At 43.1% G+C, this 13,046-nt stretch overlaps 1 long non-coding RNA gene across 7 annotated transcripts in view; it reads left to right on the top strand.

The window, feature by feature from the left end:
- LOC134482849 (uncharacterized) overlaps positions 1 to 13,046 on the top strand; it is a 67,382-nt gene that overhangs the window by 18,191 nt on the left and 36,145 nt on the right. For all 7 annotated transcript variants that reach the window (XR_010059467.1, XR_010059465.1, XR_010059471.1 and 4 more), the window contains exons 2-3: positions 9,565 to 11,389; positions 11,850 to 11,970. This is a non-coding gene — a long non-coding RNA (uncharacterized LOC134482849). The remainder of the gene's footprint in view (positions 1 to 9,564; positions 11,390 to 11,849; positions 11,971 to 13,046) is intronic.

Below are 13,046 nucleotides of genomic sequence, written 5' to 3'. Positions count from 1 at the left end.
GAAAACTGAACAAAAGGCATCCCATGAGAAAGGAAGAACAAGGCAGTCGACTTGTAGATGGAATCCTGTTATAAATGGCAGACACCCTAAGGAATCTGCTAAAGTTTAGCACTGAACAGTGAGTTATACAAGACCAATGAATATAAGCTCTGTCAGCAGAAATAAAGCATTTCTATATCCTAGCAGTAAACAAAACAAAATAGGGGAAAATTTCTATGTCGTACACCAACTTTTATAAAAATCAAAAATATTTTGTAAATAATTTGGCCAAACACACACTAAACTTTTAACTATAGCTTCTATTATTGTTTGAAATCTAGGAAGTAAGTAAATTTCATCAAAATATTGCAGAGATTTTCATAATCAACTGAATACATTTAGAAATCAATATTATAGAACTCAGAGGTTTTCATTACTCAGTATATAACTCAGAGGTTTTCAAACTCATATCGTGGGTTCTCTTTACCAATCAGAGTTTAGAAGTGCAGATAATGCTGTCTCCAGGTAGTCACACATACTCTGTGAGAAGATGTAGAGAGTTAATTCTCTAACAGGAGGGTCCGCATCCCAATCTGGAGACAGAATTCCCTTCAAGAGGGTCTAAATCACCTGCAGGTATGAGTAGCCCCCTCAGAGGAAGGACTGAATCTCCTGCAGGCGAGAATGACAAAAATGAGAGGATCCATAGGAGGAGGGACTTACTTTCTTCTCTGATGGGACTGGAGCACCAGCAGGAATTTGACTCTGTAGTCTGAGAGATTATTATCAGTATGATGTTCTGAGTTCCCTGAATCCACAGCTGGAGCACTGAGCCACCATCAGGAACACTGCACCTGGACCAGTTGTCTAAGGGAATTAAATACGAATTTCACTTCTTTGGCTTATAAAATCCCACCATGCTCTAGCTTCCTTACAACATCCACCCTTCATTGCCCACCATCTCAGCTTCTCAATAAATCCTTCCTCTGCTTGATTTTCTAAACCACCTATGTCTTATGAGCCCCTACACACACACACACACACACACACACACACACACACACACACACACACACACACACACACACACGCACACCTGGCTTTGAAGGGATCAGATTTTGATTTTTAATGCTGAAATGTTTCTATGACTTTCTCTGTAAACTCTGCTTCCCAGCTACTTTCCACGGCACCTTACTGACCGAAAGGTAAAAGAGTCTCGAGTGTCAAGCTTGCTTCCCTGGTAGTCCTCAGGTCTGTTGCTGATGGGCTCAGAGCCATGGGGTGTGTGGGTAGCCGGCCGGACCTTGCTGAGGCCGACTTGTCTTGTCTCTGCAGTATGTGAAGGAGTCTTCACAACCTGACTGTTGACTTTCTCCTTGCTGAGACTGTTTCTACCATTTCTTGTTCTCTGTTCATTAATGGTGTTTCAGTGTGAGCAGGTAAATGCTGTTTTGATGCATTTTTTTGGATCCCGGCTGCAGGTTAAAGAAAAAAAGGTAGTTGAACTGGAAACAGAAAATGCTGTTCTGTCCCTGAGATTGGCATAGGTAATCTCTGTCCTGTAGACTGATTGACTGATGAGACACATGTGAGTGTTTGCTTTGCATGGGCTACTGCAGTTGCAAAAGATTAAAAGAACCATAGCTTTCCTTTGATGGTTGGTCCCCTCCAGTGTGGTGCACATTTGGTGAGTCATCCACTAGTGGAACTGAGATTAATCCTAAATTTTTCATCCTCGTGCTCAGAAGTATTTAAGGAATAATCCATTAATGATACATCCAACAGTTGAGTCTAGACAACTCTGTTGTACTGTTTATGCATGATGAATTCATCCATCTTAATTTTAATTAATCTATAGATATAGTAGTCACCTCCAACACCCAAAGACTTGGTCTAAATACGTGCAAACTCAGGTGATGAGATATGGTTTCTCAGACACCCCCACAGCACGCCACACTGCAGGGTGGATGCTGCACAGTTCAGGTGCAGACGTTTCCAGTTTGGCTTGGTGTTCAGTATACCCTTCATCTTCTCACAGGCTCTTCTGACACTCTTCTTACACAACCTCCACTGACACTCCAGTTGTTTATTTTCCTTGGATTTTTGTTTTGAAGTGTACTGCTCTTTTTTCAGGGTCCCATTGCATCCCCTGAAGATAAACAGTCTGCCTTGTCTTAAATTGGTACCTGGTGTGTGTGTGTGTGTGTGTGTGTGTGTGTGTGTGTGTGTGTGTGTGTAGCCACATATTTCATGATCCTACCCATAGCTGCATAGCTGACCCACTCAGAACACATGCAGGAGATGGGAACAAGAAATAAAAAGAAAGGAGTAAAATGCTAGGTGTAAGGCAGTTGGGAGCAGAGCATCAGGAGGAAGAGTCCAGATTCCCGGGAGGCAGGGTGTGAAAGTACAGCAGCAGCTTAAAGGGATGCCAGTTCTTAGGGTGTGGGGATCAGGTGTGTTAGGAGCACAGGAAGAAGTTGAATGTGATGAGATTTCAAGTTTAACTACTGTCTGATCTCTGCAGTGCCATCCCTGGAAAAGTGATGTAAGTAGTCCCTAGTGCCCTAGTCAAATCACAGACACTTTCACTGTCAGATCCCAGTGTGTTGGGGACCCCTACTCTGGGAAGTCCTCAGGGGTGTAAGGAGCATGCACTGGTTTCCTTTGTGCTGTACTCACCATGAGTGAGGAAATATGTGTCTGTACCTCTTCTGGAAGCAGAGAGAGTAAACATGGGTGACACTCCTGATAGCCTGTCTGTATAAATTTTTGGCTTCAGTGGTGTTAGCTCTCTGGCTCAAAGATCTAATCTAACAAATCCTAATATTGCACCGACTAGGGAAATATGAAAGCAGTTAACTGAAACACATACTCTGCTATTCTGAATTTGAAACAGGCTTCAACCTGACACTCTTCCTCCTTACCCTCCCCAGACTTCTTACTTTTGTCTACATACATTCCTAGTGGCATCTCTGAGGACCCAATTCTGACTTGTGACTGGGCCTGGGTCATGCTCATGGGTTGGGGAAGTAACAGATGACTACACTGGGGCCCCTGTATCCATGTAGAAAATGAAGTTCCACAGCTCATGATTATAACTCTGGATACAGAACCCATTGCAAGAGATCCTCAGCTGAAATCACGGAACTCACGAGGGACTAAAGACCACTGACTTGCAACATGATGTTCATCTTTCTAAACCTCTCAACATTTCACCAAATAACCAGTAATCTAGAGTACCCCAGCACACACTGAGAAGTGTAGAGAGAAAGAATTTCATGTCTATGTTCCTCTGCCCATGAGAAAGAAGTTTCAGGACAGTAAATAGGTTTTGAGGGTAAGTTTCTCTTTTTTTTTTTTTGGTTCTTTTTTTCGGAGCTGGGGACCGAACCCAGGGCCTTGCGCTTCCTAGGTAAGCGCTCTACCACTGAGCTAAATCCCCAGCCCCAAGTTTCTCTTTTATAAACACCATTCTCTCTCTCTCTCTCTCTCCCTCTCTCTCTCTCTCTCTCTCTCTCTCTCTCTCTCTCTCTCTCTCTCTCTCTCTCACCAGTTTAAAATTATTTATTTTTATTTCACATGCATTTGTATTTTACCTGGATGTGCATCTGTGTGTGGCTGTCAGATATCTTAGGAATTTTGCTGTGTGGGGGCAATTCCAGTTAAAACAGTCAGAACAAAGAGGAAATGCAACATCAACAGTAGCAATCAGGTCCCTCTCCTTAGTACCTTGTGGGTGTACCTGCCCTTGGGGCTACAGTCTTTGTGAATGCATGCCATGCATGCACTGAACTACAGCTGTGATGCTGGTGTCCTATGGCTTCCAGAGCAGCTGCATCTTGCCTTGTCTACAGAATACCTGCATCCAGCCTTGTCTCCAGGCATGCATGCTGAGGAAGAAACCTTAGCCACATGTAAACAACATGGGATTTGTAAGTACACAAAGAATATGATTTCCTATGAAATCTGCAGTATAAAAGGAGGGTAGCATGAAGGAGAGAGATGCTATAGACTAGGACTCCAGTTACACAGTGGTTTCCATATGGATTTGTCAGACATGACTAGGAAGGGTGCTGGGAACCTGTGCAGACTTGGACAAACACAAATGCTTTTCTGTAATGGGATCCAAGAGGAAAACAGGATCAGATGAAAGCTCCTTATCCAAAGATGAACTCTCTTCAGTGAGAAGGCCAGAGTTATGTGTGGCTTCCATCTCAAGATCTCGGGTGGAATGTGTGAGTCAGGTGTCCTTGTGCCTGCTGTTCTCCAGTGCTTTTAAAAAGAAGGCTTCCTCCTTCAAATTGGCAAGCTTGAGGGTGGCGAGCTCTGTCCCTGCTGTGTTGGATTATGGTCATCCAACAAGGGTGTACATGAGTATATGTGCACTGTGTGTGTTATATAGTGCCCACAAAACCCGAAGAGGGTAAGATATTCTAGATCTTGAGTTGCACATGACTGTGAGCTGACTTGGAAGTGTTGAAAAACAAGTGAAGGTCCTCTGCAAATGCAGCCAATGCTCTGAAATCCTGAGCTTTCTCTCTAGTTCCTGCTCTGTAGGTTTTCTAGTGTCCTGTTGATTACTGTCTGCTTCACTAGCCTGTTCCACAGGAATCAGTCTTATGATTGTGTAGCACCACAACACCAAAAATACTTTAAACTCTGACTGGATGCCCTGACTGATTTTTACACAGGATAAAAGTCGGCTACATTTGTGTTTGATTATTAACATTGCCTCTGGAACTAAACTCAGATCATCAGCTATTCCTTTCACCTCTGAACCCTCTCAAAAGCTCACACTGTATATTCTGTTCTGTCCTCAGTGTACCATGTATTGCTGTAATCACCAGCATTTTTTTTTGGTTCTTTTTTTCGGAGCTGGGGACCGAACCCAGGGCCTTGCGCTTCCTAGGTAAGCGCTCTACCACTGAGCTAAATCCCCAGCCCCAATCACCAGCATTTTTAAAGCAAGCCAAAGGAGGTTTATAAAATCTTCAGATTTTGAAATTTACATTCACACAAAGCTTGTGCTACACATCATTAATCCTCCTGTCAGGAGAGAGAAGGTCTCTTTACTGTCCAAACCACCCTTGTGTACAGGGTGAGTTTTAGGACAGCTTCAGTTTGTGGTGACACTCTGTCTCAAATTAAGCACACAACAGCAACAACCCAACCACACTCACACAGAAACACATGCATGGAACACACACACACACACACACACGCACACACACACACACACACACACACACACACACACACACAGCACTTTCCAGCATTCAGTGTAACTGTATTTTAACCTCACCTACCTCAGTCCTTCCAGTCTGTAGGCTTCTCTTAAACCCTCAGGAATTGGCAACTGACATCAGGCCGGTTTCTTCTTGCTGGTGGGGAAATTGGGTTGTGTTGCTTTCTTATTCTGTCCTCCCTTAGCTGACCTCCCCAGGCCCTGGGAACATTCCATTCACCTCCTTCAGAGTACTTTAGTGTTTTTAAGTCATACTCAACAAAGTAAGAAACCATTTGGTTTGATTGCAGCATTTAGGATTTTGTTGAGTAGGTACCAGCAGAATGTACACTGTTTATGAAGTAGGTCTGTGAGTAAGGGCTAGGTGTAATTTTATCTGCTGAGTGAGTGAGCATTTGCTCCATATCGTTACCCATTTTGGCTTCTGTCATACGTTTATTCCATTAGACTAAAGGGTTTGAGTTTGTGTTGGCTTCTTCTCTGATTTCAATATCCAGCACCTCTGGACTTATCCTATAAGTATGACCAGATTAACAGGGCTGTTGATTTTCCATGGAGATGCTTGTTTACATTTTTACATAATCCACATCTTATGTTCAAGAGGAGGGAGAGCAGCTTGCTGGCTTTGCAGCAACACATATTGACCCAGGGTGAAGGGTCTCTCTGTTACTTATTCAAATTCCTGAATCACCATGACATTTTGCATGAGCTATCCTCCACTGTCTCGGGCATTTGAGTACTCCTTTCCCAGTTGGTGACTCTGTTTGGGAAGACTCAGGAGGTGTGCACTTGCTGGAGAAAGAATGCCAGTGGGGCTGGGCTTTGAGGTTTTAGTGCTCTGCACCACTCCCTGTGCACTCTCTGCTTTGTACTTGTGATTCCAGATGTGAGTCCTCTGCTTCCTGCTCCTTCCACCGTGCCCTGTCGTCATAGAACTTAACCTATGGTAACAGGTGGTCTGTGAAATAGGATCACTAATCGCCTACATGTTTTATAGTTTGCTGTGCTCATGGCATTTCTGTCACAGAAATACAAAGTTAACTAATGCAGAAGGGGATGTAATAGAGCTGTGTGATACCTGACCATGCCAGTTTGTGCTTGTTACTTTTTTTGGAAAATATGCAAGAATTCAGAACTTTGAACTAGAACCCTGGCCCAGTGCTCTAAGAAGATTTTAATGGGGTATACTGGCAGGAGCTTGGGAGTCAGGAGTGCCAGGACCTATTCAGAATGTGGAAGCCCAGGACAAGGGGATTCAGAATGCAATAATATTTGTAACTGGTCTGGGATAATTTCTATGATGCTTTTGCAAAAATGTGGCTTCCTTCTGCCCACATCGTAAAAACCACCTGAGGCTAAATTAAAAAGTAATAAACAAATTTCTTCGATGAAAATTTGAAGAGAGCCCAGTATGGCCTCCGTTATACTGAGGTTATAGGTCTTCAATGAAAAAGAGCAAATGGGGCAAATAGAAATGCAAAATGTATAGTTTACAGAGAAAAGGACACTGGGAAGATTAATATTATAGAGAATGCCTAGGCCAGAAGAGAGCCTGCAATTACTTAGGAGATTAGAACCTTAATAAGTGGCCATGTCTCCTCGGGTGAAGATATCACACAATTAAACTCGTAATCTGTTGTAGAAAGTGACTTACTTAGAGTTTTCCTGCTATTAACAGACACCATGACCAATGCAAATCTTATAAGAAGAACACTGCTTTGGGTTTGGTTTACAAGTTCAGCATTTTGGTTCATTATCATCAAGGTGGGAGCATGGCAGCATCTAGGCAGATATGGTACAGGAGGAGCTGGGTGTTCTACATCATCATCTCAAGGCTGCTACTAGAAAACTGATTTTCATGCAGCTATAACAAGGAACATAAGGGTCACATCTACAGTGACACACTTCCTCAATCAAGGCTACACCTATCCAATGAGGGCTCATCTGCAAATAGTCCCACTCCCTGGGCTCAGCATATTCAAATCAACACGGGAACATTAGGCATTTTCAGTTCCTGAAATCACCTGTGATCAGAAGCTGCTGCTACTGTGGGTCATAGGGCCCAGGGCTTTCCAGAAATCAGGCATCTTCTCATGTACTCTCATCAGTCACTGGGAGTAAGGAAGCTCAGCAAAGGATTGCTGTGTGGGCTGAGACAGCTGAGAACGTGTGCTTGGGAAGGTGTGTCAATCTTCATCTCCACATGGAGATAGTATGTGGGTTACCTGACCTTACCTGACCAGTTTCCATGTTTGGTACCTCTGGACCATATTCATTGTCAGGAAAGTGTTATTTGGCACCCAATGTCATGTTGTGCTTATCATGTACCCAAAGTTGATAGATGACTTAAGAATGTAGGCTTGAAAGGTATCCAGTTTCTAATCTGGGAAGGAGAACAGCAGGCCTGAGAGGAACAGGCTTCATGTGCAGAGGGATGTACCATGTGTACATGGTTTGGAGAAGTTCAGAGAAGGTTAGTCAAACCTGTCTATCCAGTAGAGGTTAGTTAACTGTGGAAACTATCACTAACAGTAAAGGTAACTTTGAACTCTGAGGAAGAGAAGGTTTGTTGCCATTGTTTGTGGACCATGCTTCAGAGGTGATGAGACACAGAGAAACTGTGTCTTGGGTTCATGCCACGAAGCATGCTAGCTGAGCACTTCACATCTTAAGTTGTGTATGTCGTCAGGGCCCTTACACAAAGGTGACCTAGTGACAGTGTCTTGCTTTATTTGTAGCAATCACATGGATTTAAATTTCCTAGTTGTTCTTAAAAACTCACTGATTAGTTTTAGCTGAGACTCCTGGGAGACTTTTCTCTCACATGCTGTAAGTTTTAAAGATTTGGTGATTAACATAAATAACTATTCATAGGTCAACACAGGGCCCACACTGACCTCACCTTGCTATCTGGAACTGTTACTCCTGAGCCAAGGGTCGCAAGGGTCTCTGTCTCAGAAAGAAATGTGGTAAAGTTATCTCATAATCTATTCACATTCCTTGTGTCATCCAGAATATCTGCTAGAATGAGAGGATCCTTCCCTGCTCAGGACAATGTAGATACTGCTTCCCCAGGAGGAAAGAAAGGGCCACGTCCTCCCTCCATGGGACAGTCCCTGATGTTCACTGTAATGTCACCCAACAGTCCCACCTTGAATCTGCTGTTCCACTTGAGCCTGGAGCCTCCCTTTTATTCTGGGAGATAAACAGGAATCTCCAGCTAGGAACAGTGGTCCAAACATGAGGTTAAGTGAAGGCATTGAGAATGGTGTATACACATTAAGGGTTTCTGATTGACTGATTCTGAACTTAATGTACTTCCTACTAGAGTCATCTGTAAGTGACATGTAAGCTTTGTATTAAAATGTACCTTTACGTCCAAGATTTCATGGTAGGACAATGCCCTACTTGCTTTTAAAGATATCCTAAAAACTGGATAGAAAAGAGAAAATACGGAACAGAAAATGTTCCTAGGTGTACAAGACTGGTTTACATGTGCAAGTCTCTGTGCTCAACGCAAAGAGCACACAATATGCCTTAGAAAGTAGATGATAAGCAGTCTCTTCTCTCTCTCTCTCTCTCTCTCTCTCTCTCTCTCTCTCTCTCTCTCTCTCTCTCTGTGTGTGTGTGTGTGTGGGGGTGGGTGGGTGGGTGGGTGTGTATGAGAAACTGAAGGTGAGCTCAGGGTCTGCATTGCCCAGTTGGAACAAGGATCCCATGTTGATTGTCTCCCACCTTGACAAGTATCATGTTGTTGGGATGACCAGCATGTGACTATTGGGACAAGATAGAAGTATTTACAAAGCCAACAGTTTTGACTAATTTATGCGAATTAGGGCAGATTTGAGAGTACAGTTAAGAGTTTTAAACTTTGTTTGAAAAAACAAAAAACAGTGTTCTTGGAATAGTTTCTTTGGAGTAGAGCGCATAAAGCCAAATTTTATCTGATTGTTGGTGAGCACCTGTAGGTTTTTGTGTTCCTTATGTAGTATCCCTTAGGTTTGGGTCAGACAATGTAAACCTTATCATTTCCACTGTTTTTAACATCTCAAATGATGTCCAACGTCCTAGGTGCCAATCTACAAATGCCCACTCCTACATCTTCTCCCTCCTCCCTCCATTTTGCCACTAAGATGCTGCTCCTAAACTCACCCAACTTTTCGAAACCCACCACTCCAGCCTCCTCCTACGTTCGAGCATCACATCTCCACAGGACCAAGGGCCTTCCATCCCATTGGTTTCAAATAATGCAATCCTCTGATATATATTGGTTGGTGGTCTATTTTCTGGAAGCTCTGGGTCATCAGCCAGCATATATTGTTCTTCCTCCATTGCAGGACCTCCTCTGTCACAGGACATCCACTGTTTAAGCACCACCACTACCTCAGGAAGTCCACTGTCTGTGTGTCAACTCCACTGTTACAGGACCACAAGTGTCTCAGCACTTCAACTATCACAGCAATTCTACTGTTCAGTAGCTCAAGAGTCTCAGCATCTCAAGTGTCACAGGACCTCCTTTGTCCAAGAACTGGACTGTCCAAGCAACACTACTATTGCGGGACCTCCACTGTCACAGGACTTCCACTGTAGGAGCACTACAACTGTCTAAGGACACCCACTGTCCTATCACCTCCACTATCCCAGGAATTCCACTGTCGTAGCACCACCCATAGCAACTACAGTGTTTCAGGACATCAACTGAAGCAAGATCTCCCATGATGCTTCAACTTCACTGCCACAGGATCTCTACAGTGACAGGAATACCCCTGTATCATCAATTCCAATTTTGCAGGACCTCCACTGTAGCAGAACCTTCAATTGTGCAGCAGCTCCCCTGTAGGTAGATTGACCGCCACAATCTCAGTGCCTACACTTTCAAAGGACCTTCACTGTCACAGAACCGGCACTATTTCAGTGCCTCCACTGTCGCAGGACCTACCTCTTCACAGGATCTGCACTGTTGCAGCAACTGTAATTTCAATTTTTCAAAGTCATTGCTGGTTATTAGATTTCAGGCTAAAAGAAATGAGATGTTACTTTTGATAGCATAAGAATTTGTTCTATAGCTCTTGTGATAAATGCCGTGTGTGCTAGGACCAGTAACCTATGGAAGCCTTCATGAGCTCATACCACTCTCCACCTCACTTTGTGGAAGCTGGTGTTTTTAGAGTGTGATAAACTTCAGGTGAATGGATGCAGTCAGCTGCACCACGCTCTAGTGTGGGCTACACAGCAGTCATATTGAGTCCTTGCTGGGAAGAGAAGAAATCCAGAAGAGGGAGAAGGCTTGGGTTGGGGGAAGAATCATAAAATACTTAGAGGATATAAGAAGGTAAGAATTATGTGGAACTGGAAAACAGAGCCAGAGGAAGAATGAGCACAGAGCAAACTGGGAAGGACAAAGTACAAAGGCACTTGGGTTTTGCCATCTGCGTGTTCTCTGGACAATCTCCTTGGTCCTCATTTCTGGGAGAAAACTCTTCCCCCACTCCCTTGTAAGGTTTCATTCTTGAAGGAAAGCAGCAACACAACTTCATCAGTAAATTTCCCCACTGGAATTGGTTCATCCTTTAATGCCTCTGGGAAATCCCTAGCTGGGGATGTCCTGCTCTCTGCTGAGAGACAGCAGGAAAGTAGGTCGTCCCCTGTTGTCGTTGCTACAGCTCTTCTAAGTGTGGCTGATTGTTGAGTGAAGACACAGGATACTTCTGGAGTGTATGTATGCTTTGTTCACTGTGGGTGTTGTCGGGAGTGTCCTGAAAAGATGGGCATGCCCAATGGTACTTCTGCTTCTTCTGTGACTAGCCTTATGATCATAGGGAGACACTAGGCCATTGGAAGATGATGAGAACAATGTGTCTAAGTTGTGTTCACTTCTATTCCTATTTAGTCCTAGAGGGAAATCAGCAAGGGTGTGAGGAATGCTGCTGTGCACTGACTGTGTGGTGTGAGGAATGCTGCTGTGCACTGACTGTGTGGTGTGAGGAATGCTGCTGTGTACTGACTGTGTGGTGTGAGGAATGCTGATGTGCATTGATGCTGCCTTTTTTTCTTTTCTCCCTACTCCTGCATCCTTCTGGTGGCTCAGGTTGGACAACTAGGTGCCCATGACCAACTCGTCATTGTGGATGGATTTAGTCTGGTTGGACTTTCTCAGGAAAGGTATGACTAATTGGTTACTTTAAAGCTGATTGGTTAGTCTTAGTGTATTGAAGTGATATTTTGCTTTTTATTTTGAAATTTGAATTCAAAAAGAAGTGATGTAAAAGCTCTTTGTGTTTACTCATCTTCCCCTATAATCCTAGTTGTTAGAGCACATGAATCTCATTTGTGTTCACTCATAAGAATGTATATTCTTTAGAGTATTTCCTTAAATAATTATATAAATATGTACACATATGCTTAGAGCTTGTAAAATGTTTAAATATCTTAATATTAATGTTATAGAATAGAATATATTTACCTGTTTTATAATTAATTATCATAAGTGATGTGGACAGGACATAATCTTCTGAAAGCCTAGTTTATTTCCCACACAGCAACCGGGTTGAGGAACCTAAGCACAAGTATTCTGAACATAGACTCTACTGTGACAGTGACCGCTATTTCTTTTCTACCTAAGGCAGCTGAACTCATGACTAGTACCAGTTCCATGGTTACCCTGGAAGTTGCAAATCAAGGCATCCTCTCTCACTTCCTGTCCACCTTTCTTACCCAGACATTTTCCTCCATGGTGCAGAGAGGTAAGAGCTAGTGACTCAAGCCAGGTTAGCCAACATATAGTAATCCTGTATTGAGATATGGCTCCTCCTAAAAGTTATCAAAATCTGGGGCTGGAAAGATGGTTCAGTATTTTACAACACCAGTGTTAGCTCACAACTGCCTAAACCTCTAATTTCAGGGGATTTGAAACCTTCTTCTAAGTTCTTTGGACACCAGTCAAGCATTCATGTGCACACATGCTGGGCAAACACTCATACACATAAATTATTTTTATAAAGAGAGGCCCTAAAAGTCCCATGTAGTAGCTCCTACCACAGCTCTTGCTCAGCTCTTCAAGGAAGAAGTTAGTTGAGACTGAGTGCATGATGCTGAGAAATACTTCTGGATCATGATTCAGATCAGATCGGATGGTACAGTTTCCTAGATATATTCACAGTCTGTTAGGTGCAGTATTGTGAACCCTCTTCTGACCCTGACTCAGCTGTGGAACCTGCACACCCTAGCCCTGACCTTTGTAGCTAGAGTATCAACAACAGTATCAGTATCTGACAGCCTAGAATCCTCTTTACTAAAGCATAGAACAGGAAACAATCCTGGCTAGACCATGTGTTGGCATGTTAAAGCAGAACACCATTTACAAACACAAAGAGGGACGTGGGTAACGAATGAGTCCCAGGTGAGCAGACAGGAAGACTAAACTGTGAACAGGTGTGGATAATGACACCAGGTGACAGCACCATGTGATGCTGTCATTCTGATGGATAATAATATGTGTGTTATCAGGTGAGAGAAGAGAAGTTGAGTGCTTTTTAAAAAATAATCTAAAAAAGGTTACTTTGTTATTTACAAATTAGAATTCAGGTGTTGAGAAAAAATAAGTTGTTTCCCCCATAGATACTTACTAATTAAATGAAATGTTTTTCTAGACACAATATATGTAAAAGCTTTTGAAAATGTTCATATAAAGCTACTTGTGTTGGCATGTGCATTTAATGCCAGCTCTAAGAATGGAGAAAGAGGCAGATTTCTGTTAGTTTCCGGTGCCCCTGTCTGAGCTTCAAATATATAGTGAGACCCTGGGCTATGGTTTCTTCTG

Source organism: Rattus norvegicus, chromosome 1, assembly GCF_036323735.1.
Source record: "Rattus norvegicus strain BN/NHsdMcwi chromosome 1, GRCr8, whole genome shotgun sequence".
NCBI lineage: Eukaryota > Metazoa > Chordata > Mammalia > Rodentia > Muridae > Rattus > Rattus norvegicus.
Note: the sequence above shows the minus strand (reverse complement) of the source record. Positions and strands in the feature narration are given on the sequence as shown.